This window comes from Heterocephalus glaber, unplaced genomic scaffold (assembly GCF_053883595.1).
Source record: "Heterocephalus glaber isolate CG9 unplaced genomic scaffold, H.glaber_assembly_v1.0 deba00001472, whole genome shotgun sequence".
Lineage (NCBI taxonomy): Eukaryota > Metazoa > Chordata > Mammalia > Rodentia > Bathyergidae > Heterocephalus > Heterocephalus glaber.
The window spans coordinates 18,586,217-18,604,708 of record NW_028258315.1 but is presented as its reverse complement, the minus strand read 5'-3'; the positions used below and the strand labels follow the sequence as shown (position 1 = coordinate 18,604,708).

At 40.1% G+C, this 18,492-nt stretch overlaps 1 long non-coding RNA gene across 9 annotated transcripts in view; it reads left to right on the top strand.

Moving 5' to 3' along the window:
- Positions 1-18,492, top strand: part of LOC147826219 (uncharacterized) — a 161,343-nt gene that overhangs the window by 43,314 nt on the left and 99,537 nt on the right. For 5 of the 9 annotated variants that reach the window (XR_015439338.1, XR_015439339.1, XR_015439340.1 and 2 more), the window contains exons 4-5: positions 7,449-7,578; positions 8,721-8,882. The exons of 3 other annotated variants lie outside the window; for them this stretch is intronic. This is a non-coding gene — a long non-coding RNA (uncharacterized LOC147826219). The remainder of the gene's footprint in view (positions 1-7,448; positions 7,579-8,720; positions 8,883-18,492) is intronic. One more of the 9 variants, XR_015439336.1, reaches the window with a different exon arrangement.

Genomic DNA, 18,492 nt, shown 5'->3' with positions numbered 1-18,492 from the left:
GGAATCTGTGTATCTCTGTGTGATTGAGATGCAGACCATTCTTTCTGCTCTCATTTACTCCCAGGAAACAGTCCCAGTTGTCTAAAAAGTCAACACCTTCTGACAGACACCATCTGGTCAGCCATTCATTAACTCCCACAGTGCTGCTCCTGAATTTGCCTCCCTAACCATGAACATTGAGATGGTAGAGAGCTAATGTGGCCTAAGAGAGCATTGTTTTCCTCTTTGGATTCCCCAGGCATCATGATGCATGAATCCTATAGACATAATGTCCTACTTCGGGCGTAGACTTGTTATAGAATTAAATTTAATATTTGATAAAGCTTGGGACATTTGTGGTTCAGGGTTATAAATAGCAGAAGAATAAGTAGGTCACAAATCATGAAACTTTTTTTTGGTTTGAGAATGGAAAATAATTTAGAGATTGATGGAAATGACTAATGAATAGGGAATCATGAACTAGATTCATGTTTTTCGTTACAACTGAAAATTCCTCCTGTCTTGGTATATTTTTTGTGTTTATTTTTCAATTAGTTCTCTCTTTGTATCTTATACTGAGAGATTGCTTGGTCTCTCAAGGAAAGGAAAGGAAATGTGAAGGGAATTCAAGAATTTGAGAAAAGAAACTTGTGCTGTTTCTGCTTATGTGACCTTAGATTCTCATTTCTGAATGTTTCTTAGATTTGGTTTTATCATGTGACAGTGGAACAAAACTCTGAAGCCTGCTCTACCAATCTCACATAGTTTCACAATTTCTGAATATCAAATAAGAAAATGCATGTGAAAAAAATTTTGCAAATTGTGGATTCTGAGCATCAGTTTTGAGTTATGCAATATTACATAGGTGGAGATTTCAAAATGTAAGACAATAATGAACCTGAGAGAGGATACAAAAGTAAACAAAAAAGTGACAAAACATTAAGATCCTAGAATCAAGGTCTGAAATGCAGTGATAGTAAAGGAGAAGCCCAGCCAAAGGGGCCAAAGCATTCTAGGCAAAGGGGCCATCCTATAGAAACAGAGAGGAGACAGACAATGTGTTAGCTTTCTTATTGCTGGAACACAGTACCTGATACCAGCCCACAATTTAAGAAGGAGAGGTTTATTGGGGTTCACCGTGTCAGAGGATTTAGCTCATGGTTGGTGGCTCTAAGTCAGAAATGGCATGATGGAGAGGATTGGGAAGGAAAGCATCTCAGCCCACTGCATTCAGGAAGCAGAGTGTGAAAGGAGGAGCTGGGAACAAGAACACACCCTTCCGGCGACGCCCACAGTGGCCGGTCTCCAATCAGGCTCCACTGACTGACAGTATATTCAGCTACATCCACTGATGAGTATAGTGCCCCCATTATCCAATCATCTTCCACAACTCCCATGTCTGAACACAGTATTTTGGGGGCATATTTTAGATCTAAACAATAATAGACAATAGAAAACTTTGGAAACTTTTAAGTAAGTAAAACTATAAAAGTTGCGGCGGAAGAAATGGTACAACTAGCATGTAAGAAAAGTCTAGTTTATGAACAGCTTTGCTTGCTGTGTGAAGCCATTGGGTGCCCTGTGGGCCATGAAAAAGGGTTACACTGATTTGAACTGAAGGACATAACTGGAAATGCCTTGAAAGAGCTCTGTGTGGGGGAATCAGAGGAATGATGGGAGGGCCCAAGCCAGGGGTCAGAAGCTCAGTAAGGGGTTAGTGAGGGGTCACCTCAGTAAGGTGCAATATCTGCTAGAGCTGAGGAGCTGGAACAGTGTCAGGGAAGGCCAAGAGCAGAGGAGGCATCAGAGAAACTGAGTATGGAATAGAAAGGCTGAATTTAAGTTATTCTAGAAGATTCAGTTTCAGATAAATGTTTCATCTTCTCTCAGGTTCCAATTTTCCAGCTTCATTGTTTTCTCTTCTAGTTTTCCTATAGTGAAGATTTTTCATATTCGTTCTGAAGGAGTTCTTTGACTGACTCACCCTTTTCCAAACTTTAAGCTCTGCAAAGGCAGGAATCAGACCTGTTTTGCTCTCTGTTTTATCTGCTGTACCATCTGCCCTGAAATAGATGCTCAGTAGCTATTTGTTGAATGGAGTGATGATAATAGTGCCCTGCAAACAAGAAACCTTAAGAAGACAGAAAGGCAGATAGATACAGATAATAAAATGAAAGATTATCTCAATGTACACAGGCTTAGTAGTGTTCATAATAACGATAATGATCATAGTGGAAAGCATCCATTGATTTCTCTTACATTCCATGCACTGTGACAAATGTAACTTGTATACACTATCTGATTTAATTCTTACAGCAGCCCTCTTTGGGTGTAATTTTGATTCCTATTTTGCAGAAGAGGGGAATGAACTTTAGAGATTACACATCTAGTGTGGCTGAACCTAGGTGTCAATCTTGGGTTATTTAGGGGCAAAGCTCATACTACTACATGGGATTCAGTAGCCACTTCAGTGTGAATTCTGTTAAAAATGACAATATAACAGGTTTAATACATTTCCTCTGTCTTACATTTTGATGACTTTTGTCCCTGGATTATTTTGCATTGTTTCTCATTACACTTTATAGACAGAGCTGTCTTCCCTCTGCATTTCTCCTCCTCTTCCACCCTAGGTAGTGATATACAGTAATGGTGCTTACCTTAACCCTTCTTCCACGACTGTGACAAATAACTGAATCAACATGTAAGGAAAGAAGGTTTCTTTTGACTCATGATTCAAAAGTTTCATCCCATGGTTGGTTGACCCTGTTGCTTTCGGGCCTGTGACAAGGCAGACAATCATGGCAGTGGAAACTGCTCATCTCATGGTAGAGTGGAGGCAGAGGAGTGTGAGAGGAGGCCAGGGGCCCAATATTCCTTTAAGGGCAGATCCCCAGTGACCTATCTTCCTCTTACTAAGCTCCACCTCCTAAAAGTTCCACCAGTTCCCAGTACCCCTACAGGCTGGGGACCAATAGGTCTTTGGTGGACATAAATCTAAACCATAGTGGTGTTCAGGTTAATGGGATAAGTGGTTCAATATGTGGCTCTCCATCATGGCAGATTGATAGTCTTACAAATTTCCCCACTCCCACTTTTCTCTTGGTTGGAATCTGGGTCTTCATATTCACTTCTATTTCATTCCTTTAGCTTCCCACCTTCAACTGCATATGGGTTGGTGACTAAATGTGGGAATGTGAGTAGCATTTATGGGTAAAATCATTTAGCAATAGGTAATAGTAGTAAAAACTGGCTATAGAGGAAGATCAGCTCATTGATTGTAGAAACTGGGTGCTATTTTATCTCCTTTCCTGAGTCACTTAGTTTATTTTCTTGTACCTAGAGGCACTTGACAAACATCTGCTGGTCTAATTAAGTATTCATGCATGTGAACCATCAGAAAAGAAAATTTATTGTCCCCCTTATTTTCTGTGCAATAGGCTGAATTCTTTTTTTTGATCTCATAAATTTTTATTAGTACATGTTTATGATGCATAGTGAATACATTATTCCAGGAAGTTGGTGCATGTACTTATCACATCTTAGTTCTTTTTACTTCCCTTTTCTTCTCTTCTTTCCCTTCTCCCTCCATCCCTAGGTTCCCTTTTCATCTCTAAAAGGTTTACTTCTGTTTCCCACCATTTATCTCTTATTTTGCTCTAGATTCAATTCTAATCCTTTAAAATATATTTTAGCACAGTATTACCAACTGATCAACATGTGAAAATACATGCATCTGACACAGACCTATGAACATTTTTCCTTTCTTCTTTATGCTTCTCTCCTCCTGTATGAATTTATTCATTATAAATTGGGTGCTATTTCAAAAACAACAATTACCAATAACAGTGTAGTTAAGGATGTTTGCTCACTGTGTTGGTCTCGGATGAATAGCTATACATGTCATGTAATTTCCATTGTAAACAATCTTTTATGTTAAGTATGTTCCTTTATTTCTTTTAAGGGATAATATCACAGTATGTGTTACTTGAATTGTAGGTGGCAGTCATGTGTTCTGTTTTTTACAAATATTGTGGCTAATCTGAAAAACTCTGTGCAGTAACTTGCGCTCTGAATTCAAGAGTGTCTTTTATTTGTGATATTAATTCTCCTTGTGCTTGGAGTTTTTTTTTTTTCTATTTCACCTCCAAAATTGCATTGAAAACATCTGCTAAGGACTTATTTAAACAGCTAGTTAATGCTTTATAAAGCTCAGAGGTGTGCCCATCTGTTCCAGAAGCATTCTCTTCTCTCAAGAGCTATATCATATTTTCTACCTGTCTGACAGCTGCTTTTGCCTCAAAACTCTTAATTTCTCTTTATATGTATCAGTAGTATGACACTTTACTTTAACATTTATAATGGATTTTTCTCTATCTTGCTTTGCTCTGAACAAATCTAAGAACAAGCAAGTAATTTACTTCTCTTTTTTTCTTAGTTTTACTTAATCTTCCAATTTTGTTTTAGTGGGGTTTTTTTTATGTCTTCATAACCAAACAGAAGCAAGGTTGCAGTTCTGATGGACTGAATTGTAAGCATCATGCTCTTTGAGTCCCTTCAAACTCCATGCTGGGGTACAGGAGCCAGTGGAAACTCCTTTAGTTTATATCAGGTCCACTGGGATAATTTATGTATTCTGTATTGGGGAGTGAAGACTAATCCCAATGTTACATCAATTTTGCCTCCATGGACTTTTGAATTTTTGGAATAATGAATCAAATACCAGTCCCTGACCAAGGCAAACCCATTTTTAGATCTTTAAACAGTCCAGTTGAAGTCCCTATATATAGGCCCTAAGTGATGAGGATTCCCTCTCTTCCCCTCCACCTTTTTCTGGGTGGACAGATATAAAACAGGTCTCGGTCCATGTGATAGTTAACTATGTCATTTTGAGTAAGAAACACACAGCTAAATTGGATTAGCATAATTCTGCGTGTGGCTCAAGGACTTAATTTACTAAAGACAGAAAGAAGACCCACCCTGGGTGTGAGTGGCACCACCCATTAGGTGTGTAGTCTGAATAGAATACAAGGAAAACAAAGAAGGAAGGTTTGCTTCTGTTTCTTCAGAGGAGCTCTCATCTTCATCTTCGCCTTGGACGTGATCTCCTGGCTTCCAGCACAGTCTCTCCAGCCTTCCAGTGCAGACCCTTCAGCCTTCTGATATAGACTCGCATGGGACACTACAGTGAGCTTACAGTGCGCTCCAGGGCTTCGACCTCTGACTGGATCCTTCTGAACACCAGCACAGAGACCACACCTTTGTATTCTTCCACGCCTGACTGTGGGAGGCTGTTGTAAACCTACAATAAATCCTTATATATTCATGTATCTTACATTAAATCTGTTTCTCTAATGAGAACTGACTGATATAGCCCATTAAGAAGAATCAGGGTGCGATATGTATATGTACCAATAACCCATGAGGAATATATTCATGAGGTAGCACAAACTTATACTACCAAATACTGTGGAAACTGCAACAGAGGAGCAGCTTGCTGTTGCCAAAGCCAAAGCCATGTGAAGAGGCTTCAGGGAAGAGAGTCTCAGAAGTGCTTTTGGACTCAAATCTATGTTCTGCCTTTCAGTGGGCTCAATTTATTGCATTAAATGGAGAGATTATATTGCTCATTAAAAATGCCTGACAACAGCTAATTTGGAAAGACTAGGAGTTTATTTGGCTCACAGTACTGGAGGGTGTGAAGTCCAGTAGCATGGTGACAGCATTTGGGGAGAGTCTTCTTGCCACTTCATGACATGGTGGAGGGAATCACATGACAAGACAGAGTAAGGTGCTGACCCACATCTCTCCTCCTCTTCTGAAGCTGCTAGTGACATAATGGGTCCCCCACTGTCATGACCTCATCTAATCTTAATGACCTCATAGAGGCCCTACCTCCAAATACCATTAACATATATGGATTAAATTTCCAACACTGGATCTTTGCAGGGGTTGGGGGTTGGAACCCCAGCAGCATGAAACTGCTATCTCCACCAGAACCTTTTTGCTGCTTCTCCCTCTCTCCCTGCTCTCCTTCCTTTTGTATTTTCTACACCAGTCAGGGAGTTTAGGAGTTATAGAAGCAACTCTTCAAAGAATTTTATTTTTGCAAATTCTGCCTGTAGGCTCTGTTTCATATTCTTTAAGATATCTTTGAAAAATGAGTCCTGATTTAACATCCAGTTAGGCTTCCTTCATTGTGTAATTTTATTATAGCAACAGCAATTCAGTGGTGGTAATTTGTGTTCCGTCCTTACTATAGAAACTCAGGTGACATCTTTCAGTCACTTGCTTTTTACATACTCAAAGATTAACTCACCCCAGGGGCTAGTTCTTTTTTCTGATGTAAGAATCTGAGTTATCTTTACTTTGCCTTAGAGATGTCACTTTCCATTCTTCTCCTGATGTTCATGAATATCCTCCAAGAGGCTGGGAAGCACTTCCTGTATCTTGCTTTTGCCTCTTCAAATATGGGGGACACTGGAAGGGCTGGGTACATGTTACGTTTCATACTGCCTTAAACTTTAGCGAAGTTTATTTTGGGATAAAATATGGGGATTGTACGAAAGGCTTATCTGATTCAAGTTTTCCTGAGAACACTATTTTGTCCCTTGGTTTCTGATTCCTTCTCAAAATAGAGCTCCTGTGTCTCAGAAACCGACCATAGTTTTCCATTTGGTCCTCAACCAAAGAAAATACTATCAGGCTCAGTGAGTCAAATACAAGACAGTCTGTGCTGGTCAAATAAAACAAAAATTATCCAACTGCTGTTAATAGATGACATTTTCCTAGGGTAAATCCAAAAGGTAAGAAAAAAGACGTACAGTCACTTTTCATTGGTGTAGCCATGGCTATTTTTGTTTATCATGAAGAAGAAACACAGAGACTACCTCCTGTATCATTCTGCACATGTACACAATGGAAACCATGTTTCTTTGTAAACCAATGTGCCAAGGAAGCTGGTCAAAAACCAAGGGCTAACAGAACTGAAAGGTTATCCAGGAACTTCCTGTACTCTAGGGAGATTGTTGTCCAAGAGTTTGAGAATTTTGCAGTTGTTCTTGGTTCTGGTGATCAGTGCAGTTTGAGGCAGGTGTTTCTTTGTAAAGGCCCAGTTCTTTCACCTATGAAGTGAGTGGTATTAGCAAGACTATTAGAAAGTTTGTTAAATGGTGTCATTACTGAGCAAAGTGAGTCTGTTTTTTAAGGAGCAGTCCAAGGATGCACATCCTTTGGGAGTGGAATAGTGAGAAGGGGAGGCTGCCATCTGAAGCTCTGGAGCATCTGGAAAGACTTACTTTCCTTTTCAGAAATTCTTTTGAAGAAGTTTAGTGTTAGTACCAAGGGCATTTACTTTCCTGCAGAGCACTTGGAGGCAGACAAGAGTGGAACAATTTTTCTCATGTTTTCTAGCAAGACTCCAGTATTTCCATCCTGTTCTTTATACTTGAAATCATCCTTTCTCATTACAGATTTTTATACTACCAAAGGCAAGGCACAAAATGATTATTCACGGTGCATCAGGAATATGTATTACAGGATTATTCCTAATTTAGAGAGTCACTAAGCCTTTTCCTATGAGATAATGTGGATAGTCTCCTGGTAAGAACAACATATATATGTGAGTACAAATACAAAAGAACAAATTGTGTTATTTCAGTGATTCTGCTTAAAAAATTAAATGTTCTCTTCACATTTAAAACTGGCATTGGACAATATTAGGATTAACAGTTAAATTCATGCTTATAATTTAAATCTTATTTACTTTGAAAAACTTTAAGTAAATACAAAACATCATGACAGATTGAGAAAGAGACTGCAGAAGAAAAGGAAGTCTTATATGTTAGTAGCTTTAATGGGACTTCCCTGATTTTGGCAGGTGTTTTACTTCAGACCTACATCCCTGGCGCACGTTTCCTGCTTTTGGAACAAAGGGTCCACATTTTCACTTTGTACAGGGCTATGCAATTTATGCAGCTGGCCCTGGTAGGATGCCTTGCTTCTCTGTTCTGTGAATGCCAGCAACCAGGTGTATACCCAATGAAGATGAGTGGAGTCTATTCTGGAGACATTGAACAATGTTATGGTTAAATATCAAGTGTTACCCATCGCTTCTCAGCCTTTTGGCTAAGGTCAAGTGAAATTTCAAGTGTTACCCAACGACTCATGTATTGAGGGCTTAATCCTCAATGCAGTAATGTTCACAGGTGGAGACCTGGAGAGGTGGGCAGACCATGAGGATTTTAACTTCATCTTTGGTTTGATCCACTGCTAAGATCATAATTTGATAGCGTTATTGGGAAGTGATAAAAACAGGAGGTGGGACCTGGTTCAAGGGTGTTGATGATGGAGGCATCGCTTTGGCAATCATATCTGGTCCTTGTGCCCTTCTTCTCTAGCCCTTTCCCACTCTGTCCACTTCCTGGCTGCCATGATGTGAGCCGATTTAGTGTACACTTGCTCCTTGCTGTGATGTTTGGGCTCACCACAGGTCCTAAGCTTTAGACCTAAGTGACCGTAGACTGAAACTTCTGAAACCATGGGTCAAAATAAATCTTTTTCTCCTTTAAGTTGATTTTCTCATGTATTTCATGACAGCAACCCAAAGCTGACTAACATAACCCCAGAAAAAAATTCCTTGGACTTGAGAGTTCACCAATATGCCACAGCCTTATCTCCCATTCATTCTAGAGAGAAACCCTTTGGGGTATAGCCCTTTTCTTACATGCTGTGTTTCCCATCAGTTTTAGGCCTTAAAATATGGATGATAGCCATGGATCCTGAAATATCAAAGGAAAGCTCCCAGCTGGAAAGAGCCACCAGGTTAACATCAAATTCCTGAAGCAAAATGGAGAGAGGAGCAAATGATTTGAGATGGCAGAGAATTTGGAGAAAAACTGATGGAGGTATTATACAATCAAGTATTTGAGAAAATATCACTCAGTAGTATATTGAAAATAACCAGCAGCTTTAAAATAATGGGATGGAAACTGCTGGTGCAGGAGAGAGAAGATAATCAGAACATACTAGTACATAGGCTTCATACAACCTGATCACATAACACTATATATTGATTTAAATGACATTGTTGTGGAACTCTATTTGGAAGATGGGGTGTTATGGATTGTATTTAGATGTTCCCCCAAAGCCTAATGTACTCATAGGTAGGGCTTTTGGGAGTGACTGGATCATGGGGATCTTATACCGGATCCTGGGTGTGTGATACTGGATTGATCCACTGATTGGTTTAGTGTAGTTTTGGGTGTGAGTGACAGATTTACTGAAGAGGGAAGACCCACCCTGGTTGTGGGTGGTACCAACCAGTAGGTTTGAAGCCTGGAGTACTAAAGAAAGAAAGACAATAGAGACATGCATAATTTTATAATATATGGGGATGGGGGGTGGGCTGGGAGGTCAGTGCCTCAGAGTGGGCAAAAACAAATAGACTCCCACACTAGCCATTATTTATTGGGTACATACAATAATTGGAGGCAGTATGGGTGACTTAGGACTCAGGGCAGCAGTAATCCTATGTTGATGAGGGTGGTAAGGAGGGCATTCTTACAATAATAGATGAAACAGAGATAGCAAGCTAATAAGGAATCTGTCCTTCCCCCAGGTGAAAAGTTTCTCTTTTTTATTACTGCTACTCGGTTTTCAAAGAACCAAGATGTGTTCAGTTGATGTACCCTTGCCCTTGAGCACAGTATTACAAGACCACTGAGGCCTGAACTTGTGGCCAGAGGCAAAATGAAGTTGTTCCACATGCCATAGCTGGCTCTCAGACAAAGTGACACTGGGCCTTAGACCACTATAGTCACTTTAATTATGAAATGATTCTTCCCCAAAATTATGTAAAATGGCTCTCATTTCTGCCAGTGATCATTGGTTCCGTTAGTTTTGAACCTTGGTGAGGCAGCAAACATGGTAAGAGTGTGTGGCAGAGTAAAATCACTCATCTTATGGCTGGGAAGAGAGAGGAAGAGACTGGGATCCTGCAGTCCGATTTGAGGACACTCCCCAATGACTTAAAGACCTCCCACTAAGCTCCATCTCCCAAAGGCTCTACTGCCTCCTCATAGTATCATGCTAGGTTAACAAATATACCTTTTGGGCAACACTTAAAACCCAAACTACAGCACAGAGGAATTTCAGTTTTTACATGCCTTTTTGTTGTTTTGGCTTATTAAACCTTGTTTTCTATTAACTTTTATTCTTACGATTTGGAGCTTCCAGTAAGAACAGAAAATTGACAGACATTTGTCACATCTAGATGTATTCCCCCAATTTTTGCCATTGTGAGGAGTCAGGTTTTGGTGAAGGAAAAAAATGAATGTGCCAGGGAAGTTATCAGTCTGTAGAAACAATCCAAGGAGTGTCCTAGTCATGATTGTCCTAGTAATAAGTATATATTGCATATTCATACATATTTACAGCTTATATGTACATGTGCAGATATAAGCAATATTTTGAATTTGAGCAGGTAAAAAAAATTTAACTTTCTAGTTCTTACTAATTTTTTAAGCTGCCATGATTTGTTCTGCTATAGGATTTTCAATAAACACTTCTGAGCATACTCTTCCACCTGGATTGAAAATAATTTGCATTTCCTCTAATGTGAAACCAATTCACGGCAGGTAGAGGCCTAAGTAATTACAAATATCAAGTGCAATTTTAGTAATTGCATGTCTTGTCTGAAAGTGGAATTCATAGAAAATGTAATGTTAGGTGAGTATAACAAGAATGTATATTTCTTTGCATGAAGAATGAAACCTTTACAGTCCTGATGCTGGGGAACTTCGATCAGGTTAAACCTTGGTCCCGTGTCTGCATTTAATAGGGCCAATGAAGACAAAGTCATTAATTTCAGTTTCTTGAAGGAGTGTCTTCATGCTGGGCATAGAGGAAAAGAGGATTTAAACAGGTGGCCATGATAGTTGGGAAAAAGCTGGATTGATTTTAAACTGCAATTCAGAGTGAAGAACAGAATGTTGATACTGGCAGCGTCTGGCAGGCAGCTTAGTGGAATATTTAGCCTTGCTAGAATCAGGCTTCATACCAGCCTGATGAGGTTTATTTCCATAATTGGATATTTGATGGAGATATGGGAAGTAGCATGTGCACAGTTATAACTCTAAGCTGGCTCCAAGCATTTCTTGACCATCCATACATTAGAGTCTTATGCTATCTACTGGTGGTTTGGCATGAGGTGAGGATTTATGTATGGGAAGAAACACAGGAAGATTTACAATCAATTGAAAAAAATAAAACATGCTTCTTACCTTCAAACAATTTAAATAGAAGCTTTCTGGGAATCAAGGTACCTTATAAGTCAAATAATCCAATTGGCTCTTTTGCCACTTGACTGTTATCTATTTGTATTACACACATTGGTCTGAGTTCTATTCCATGGATCCCTACAGCAAAATCTAATCTTTTTACCTGCAACAACCCTTCACACTTTTAAAGTTAAGTCCAGAGTATTCTACAATCATCTGTTTTGAAAATCAGATAGTCCTGTTTTTTTCTAACATTCCTCATCATAAAATTTTCAGCCCTTCATTATGTCATTACTTCTCAAAATTCACTTATCAATCAAATATTTATTGTGCACTCACTGTGTGTGACAGGAATGCCTGGTACAAGGATAAATAAGATAGAGTCCTTTCAAAGAAGAATTCTTGGGCCAATGGGTGAGACAAAGGAAAAATTAGATATACTGTGAAAAGTGCAACAATAGAAATATGAAGAGGGTGTTATGGGAAATCATTTCTCTTTTTTCTGGATAAACAAATAAAATGTTTCAAGTAGACTTTGACTGGTAGAGAGCAGAGAGCATCTCTCAGATCTTAGAATTTTAAAAATTTCATGCATGATTTTATTTTTGTGCTGTTTTTCATATACAATGTTATTTTTTATTATTTTGATCTTTGTCTTTATCATACTTTCAAAAATTATTTTTAAAATTAGTATCACCTTTTGTCATCAATTCCTTCTACTTTTAAAACATTTTTCTATTTTTCTAGGTTTCTGAGTTTATTAATTTTGAGTCTTCTTGATTTCTAGATTCTTTTGTTTATATATTTGCTTCACAGCCCTGTTTCAGCCAAATTTTGCAGGTTTTACTATATGAGGTTCTTGTGGTTGCCCAGTAACAATGTGTAAACTTAGGTTTGGGGAGTTGCAAAGTTCTCCCAATTCCTTTCCTTAGATCCTGCCTGTCATGTAACATGCCCTCAAGAAATTCCAGTGTTCTTGCTAAGAGGACACTTGGAGCAATTGCTCTGGAGAAGGTCACCTTCCCCACAGCATCTCCTTGACCTCCACAGTTCTTTGGAAAGGTCAGCAACATCCTCTCTAATTAGGACAGACAAGGAGGGAGCTGGCAAATGGGTATGTTTGTCTCAACTATGTTGCCAACAGAAGAAATTTCAGCTCTAGGGAAAGACCCCTTGCCAGAACAACCAGTTAAAACAAGAATATGATTGCATCCAGATTTCATCAGATGATGAGGTGTAGCATTAAGCAAGAAGGGAAGAGGGTGGACTTGTATAAATCTGTTCTCCTCATTTAAAGCAGTAAGTTCAGAGTGAGCATCAGTGACCCCCATAAGGCTAGGGTTGGCATGAAAATGCTATAATCCATTGGGTACTCCTTCTTTGCTTCTTTTCTTTCTTAAAATCACTTCTTCCCATCAACCTTCCTTCGGGATGTGGTGGTTTTAGGCTCCTCTTATTCTTTTCCCTATGAAAATAAACCCTTAAGGAAGGATCTGGACAGCCAGGCTAAGTGGTACACGACAATAATCTCAGCACTCTGGGAGACTGAGGCAGGGTGATTGTAAGTTTAAGCTCAGCCTGAACAACTTAGTGACTTACCAAAAACCCTGACTCAAAAAATTAAAATAAAGAGCTGGGAATGTAGCAGTGTGAAGGTTCCGGGCTCAATCCCCAATGCAAAGAAACAATGAATCTGAAAACTTCAGGATATAAATGACAACTACTTTATATGTTCCTTCACCCCAGGACTCACTGTAAAGGGAACACAAACAGAATTTTCCTCATTAGTGTATTTGGACGCAGCAGTATAATATTTTTACTGGGGCCTTGTAGTAAAGGGGCCTTATATCTTACATGGGTGAGAAGGGTCAGCCGTACGTTGAACAGTGGTTATGGTACAGAGCAATTCTTCTTCCCCTCCCCTGGGACATATGGCAATGTCTGAGGACCTTTTGGTTGACCACAACTTGGGGTGGGGAGGGGCTTACTTCTGTTGTCTAGATGTTAGAGGCCAGGCATGCTGTTAAACATCCTAGAGTGCCTAGAACAGTCCCTCACATCAAAGAATTAGCCAGCCTAAAATCCCGATAGTTCTGAGGTTGAAAAGTTCTAGTGTAGTGTGATGGGTATTTGGCAAGTGACACTGACTCCCATGTTGAAGAGATATCAGGGAAAGCCTCTGGATGGCTGCTGGGAAGCCCTTCTCTGGAGAAAGAGACTTGTCCCACTCAGCAATCAGAGTGATTGTCCATGGTATTCAGCATTCAGGGCTTCCTACTTCTCTGGAGAATTCACATCTCCAGACTCTTAGGAGACACTTCTAGAATTTAAAATACCAGTGATTAATCCCAGTTAAGAAATTTGAGAGAGCCACCCTGTATGTGACCACAGGCTGGACCTGGCTGGCTGATGGCTTCCTTGACAAGTTTTGGTTAGACAGTCCTGGCCTAGCCATGTGCTGTGGGATGTGAGCTACCAGGGCAAGGTCCTTTCTGTCTGCAATCTTTCTGTCTGGAAAAGACCAGGACTGTGCTTCTGAGGCAGGAGTCAAGGAAAGGTCTGCTTCAGCTGGGTGCAATAAACAGTATTGATTGCTCTAAGATTACTCTAGCACTATGGAACACAGTTTGTCAAAGGAATTTCACATTTTCCTCTTGTGAAAAATATTTTTCTTGGCATCAGTAGGCACCTTTCAGATTGTGGGGTTTTCTCTTACTAATTCAGGAATCAAGTACCAACCTAACAGGGTTGATTGTTGAAGAGATTAAATAAGATAATAACACGGGAAAGTTCATGGCCATAGCCTAGAGTTGTCAGGCCCTGAAAGCAATGTTAGCTGACTTTGAATACAAGGAGCAAACCTCGCTATGTGAATGGGACTAACTATAGGCATTTTAAAAACTGGATAGAATTAGTGACCAGCTTCTGGGATAATGAGCTGAGTTCACTCGCTTGCTTTTGGAGGGTAAACACATGTTCTTTGTGTTTGGGAGGTATGCTTGTGATTTTCTTTGTCTCTCCCTGCTTTGGGAGGAAGCAAACTTGGCATGGCCTTTGAGTGTCTGCCTCCCCCACACCTTTTTTCAGTATGGAAGCTTTGTAAATTTGCCTTGTTAAAAAACAAGTGGCATCTTCATACCTGCTGAAACCTAATTCTCATCCAGAGGCGATGCGATGAACGGAGGGGGCGGGGATACCGCGGCGTAGACAGCCGCCCCACGCAGGTACACTGGCTCTCCGCGCAGGCCAGGCCAAGCCAAGGAGGCAGCGTTTGTAAAGAGCCCTTTCATTGTGACTTGCACCTCCCCCAGCCCAGCCGGAGCCTGGAGGAGAAGCGCTGTGGGAGAGACAGGCCAATTTTACCCATTCCACACAATAGCCCATTACAGACTTTCCAAGAAGACGCCATTCAGGGTGAATCACGAAATTCAGGATGAAAAGGTTTTGATTTGCAAAAGCGCCTGAGCATTTCTCTTGAGAGCTGGAGATGGCAGGGAAGGAACCCACGTGTAGGCAGCTGTTCACCTTTGGGTCAGGTGCGCTGTGATGGCTGGGTCAGGGCAAAGGCACTCGGCAGTCACCGGGCGCCCAGGTACTGGGGCTCCCAGGGCCTCAGTTCAGGGGGACGGGAATTTCAAGGTGCTAGACACGGTGAAGGCTTGAGGCCAGTGCAATCCGGCCTATCAGGAACCACTGGTTAGCAGCAACAGAATGTTAAATTGTTTTGGGTTCTCAAATGGATTTTGTTGACACAGGTAAGAGGCCATGAGAGAGAATACTGGGTTGGGGATTGGATCATTTAGGATGATTGCAGGTACTAAGAATCTCTTGAAAGTGAATTGAACTCCTCCTTAAAGTTTGGGCTCAGAGCCAGTAACATTACCCCTCCCCCACGAGCGTTTTAGAATAGCAGAAACCACAGCCCCTGCCCAGGGTTTCTGAACCAGAATCTGCATTTTAGCAAGACCCACGGGTTATTTGTATGCCCACTGTAGTCTGAGAAATGCTGCCTTTGAAAAGGAGCAATGTCAATTCAGTTAATAAATGGACTAGTTAACCAACTGGGTTCATTCAGCTAACCAACCACAGTTGGTTGGCTCAAGGATTAAATAATGTCAAGAAAGGCTTGGTTGTTTTCCACCTTTTTTCTCTGTTATGTTTAGTATTTCCTTTTATACCAAGGTTTTATACAGTACTGTAGTACTGTGATTACAAAATGGCTGCAGAAGCTCCAGGCATCTGGAGCTTCGTTCGACACAGCTGAATGAAGAGGGAGAAGGCCAGAATTGCAATTACTTGCCCATTCCTAAACCAATCATTGCCAAAAGGATTATAAGGAAAAGTGCTAACAAAAGCCAATGTGCACTTAACCCCTGGAGTAGGGTAGGGTCTGAGCCTCCTTTGAAGCACAAAGCAATTAAATATATGAACCAAATGGGGTTTTATAATGGAAGAAATAGCAGTGGGGAGGAAAGATAGCTGGTAGGAAACTCAGCAGTGTGTTTTGGATGAATTTCTTTTGACGCTGATCATATAAGTCTTGGAAACATTAGAAATTTTTCCTTGAATCTGTATTTGGAGGTTTAAAAAGAAATGAACTTCTGAGGGTCCCCTCTGTGGCTGATACAAAGGCTGTTGTTAGGCACATACTGTATGTGTTGGAAGGGGATCTTGGGTAGTTTGTGCAACAGGGGGTTCTTAATGACAGAAAATGGATTTACAAACTTTAAGAATTAGAAGGCCAGAGGAGACTTTTTTTGATGACTTAGTCTAGTGCCATTAGACAGAAAGTGTTAAAGATACACATGGTCAGCCATGTTGGAATTGGAGGCCGTGCTCCATGGGCTACCATTTTGATGGGAGATAGCTCATCCTTTCAATATGAAATCTAGATTTTGAAGACATAGACAATTTTATTTCACTGAAAAGCAAGATAATTGCAGAACAAATAACATAGAGGGGGCTGAGGCTCTGGGTTTGATAACCAACATCTCAGAAAGCAAACAAACAAACAACAGCACGATACAGAAGACATTTTAAGACCATCTAAGAGAAACAGGATTCAATTAAACAGATCAGAGGATCACAGCACGACACCAGAAGAGCCCAGAGACAAAAGGGTAGGGGGCTTTGTCGGATGCTGTCTGTGGGCTCTAGACAAATGTGTAGATAAGTGAATTGAGTAAAAAGTATTCTTTCTATGAAGAGAATTGTATGTGCCTTACTGTCATCACTGACACTTGGTATACATTTTTTATTGACTTATTCTGAATGAGTAGGATAGAACCAGTTGATTCATGAGTATGTATTCTTTAAAGAGTGTAAAGGGGAAGGGTAAATATATTAGACCAAATTAGTAAACATATGCTTAGGTCAAGGGAGATGGTCTTCACACTATGTTTTGGGCTGATTTTGACTACCTTGGTGATATTTTATCAGTTCCCAGGACTACATTTGAAGAAGAACATCAGCTAAGTGTACATGGATGACAATGAAGGAAAAACTTAGGGTCAGACACTGTATGAAACATTTAAACATTGTTTTTCATTGAATCATTGCAAAACCTTGGTGAGACAGACATGTCAAAGATGAGAATGCAGAAGCTCAGGAGAGTTAATCTAAGGACAGTTAAGTAAACATTAAAGCTGGGATTTAAATTCAGGACCTTCAATGATTCCTGAGTCTATGCCTTTAAAATCATTGTAATAGCTAATGTATCCAAGCATTTATTGTATGCCAGCATTGCTTTAAGTGCATTATTTTATGAATCTTAACAAAGAGTTTATGAGGCAGGAAATAGTTATCACTCCCTTTTATGGATAGAAAACTAGCTTAGGGAGGTTAAATAACCTACCTGCATCAGTTCACCCTCTAATCCTCAGGCAAGAGGCTATGTACATCTGACCCAGGTGTTACACCGCTATTGCTTGCAGATGATGATGAGGACATTTGTGTATCCTGTGTTGCTTGAAAGAGCTGATGAGGATGCAGAAGAATTTCTAAGAATTTGTCTGGGCCAACACTAAGACTTGTCTGCCTTACCTATAAGAGAGCTGGTGAGATGTAACAAACATCACCATTAAAGGGGTATGGCTAGTTTTGGAGCATGAAGTTAGACAGGATTGTACCATCTCTGAAGTCTCTTATAAGAATAGTTTTCTACAAATTGTCTTTTTTTTTTCCTGGTGTAATTTTATTTTCATTCCTGGGTCATTTACTTGATTGAAAGTGTGTATTTGACACACATGTCTTCTACCATCCCAGTGCCTACCCCACCTCTAGCCCTTACACCCACACCCCTACACTTACAGGCACTGTAATGACATCATTCTGTCCTGTATCTGGACAAGCAAGTCTCTTGCCCATCCTTGTTTTAAAAAGGAGTTTCCATACCTTTCCAACTCCTATCCTAAAAATGTTAAATTGAATAGTAAATATTAAGTAAAAATGAGCTGGACTAATGTTTAAATACTGTATACTCATTGCTTGTCCCTAAAGGGATATTTGATAACCCTAAAGCCCGTGTCTAAGTGAGAAACGATAGCTGAAACCTCCATCCTTGTGAAGCATGGGCAATATTGGGCAGTGGCTTCATTTCTGCAAAGTCAAGATAGCAGTCAATGGGAGCTCTGATCTGTTTTGAGAAATGTGCACAAAATTCATGTTTGCCCAGAGAAACATTTCAAATGTTCCCGCCTAGTCTGGCTTTGTGCTGAACAGAAGGAGAAAGATGCTTCAGCAACTTGAAATTTTACTAAGTGAACTAATCCTGCTTTTGAAATGGGGGTTAAAGGACCATGGGGCCTCAAAAGACAAGCTTAGACCAGAGTCTGGCACTCTCTCTTTTCTCACTCTCCCTATTTGTTGTTCCCTCTTCTTTCTCTGCTACTTTCCTTCCTTCTCTGTCTTTTCACTTTGGAAACTTTTCACTCTGGAAACCACTTTGGAAACCAAGAATGCATCTGTAGCTGTTTATTTTGCATGTGCCTGGTTTTATGGGTTTGTGGAGCTCCTAAAATTAAATTAATTTTAAATGGGGTTTAATTGCTAATTCTTTGGGCCATTGCCCTTAGCAAAGTCAACATCGCAATCAGGGTTACCTTAGTTTGTCTCTTTGAGGAATGCTCTCATTTGATTGGGCTCATCGTAGACAGAGCAGCTTTCTAACTGGAAAAACAAATAAACAAGGTAAAACCACTGCTATATTTGAGTGCCTGAATTTATTTCTCTTTCAAAA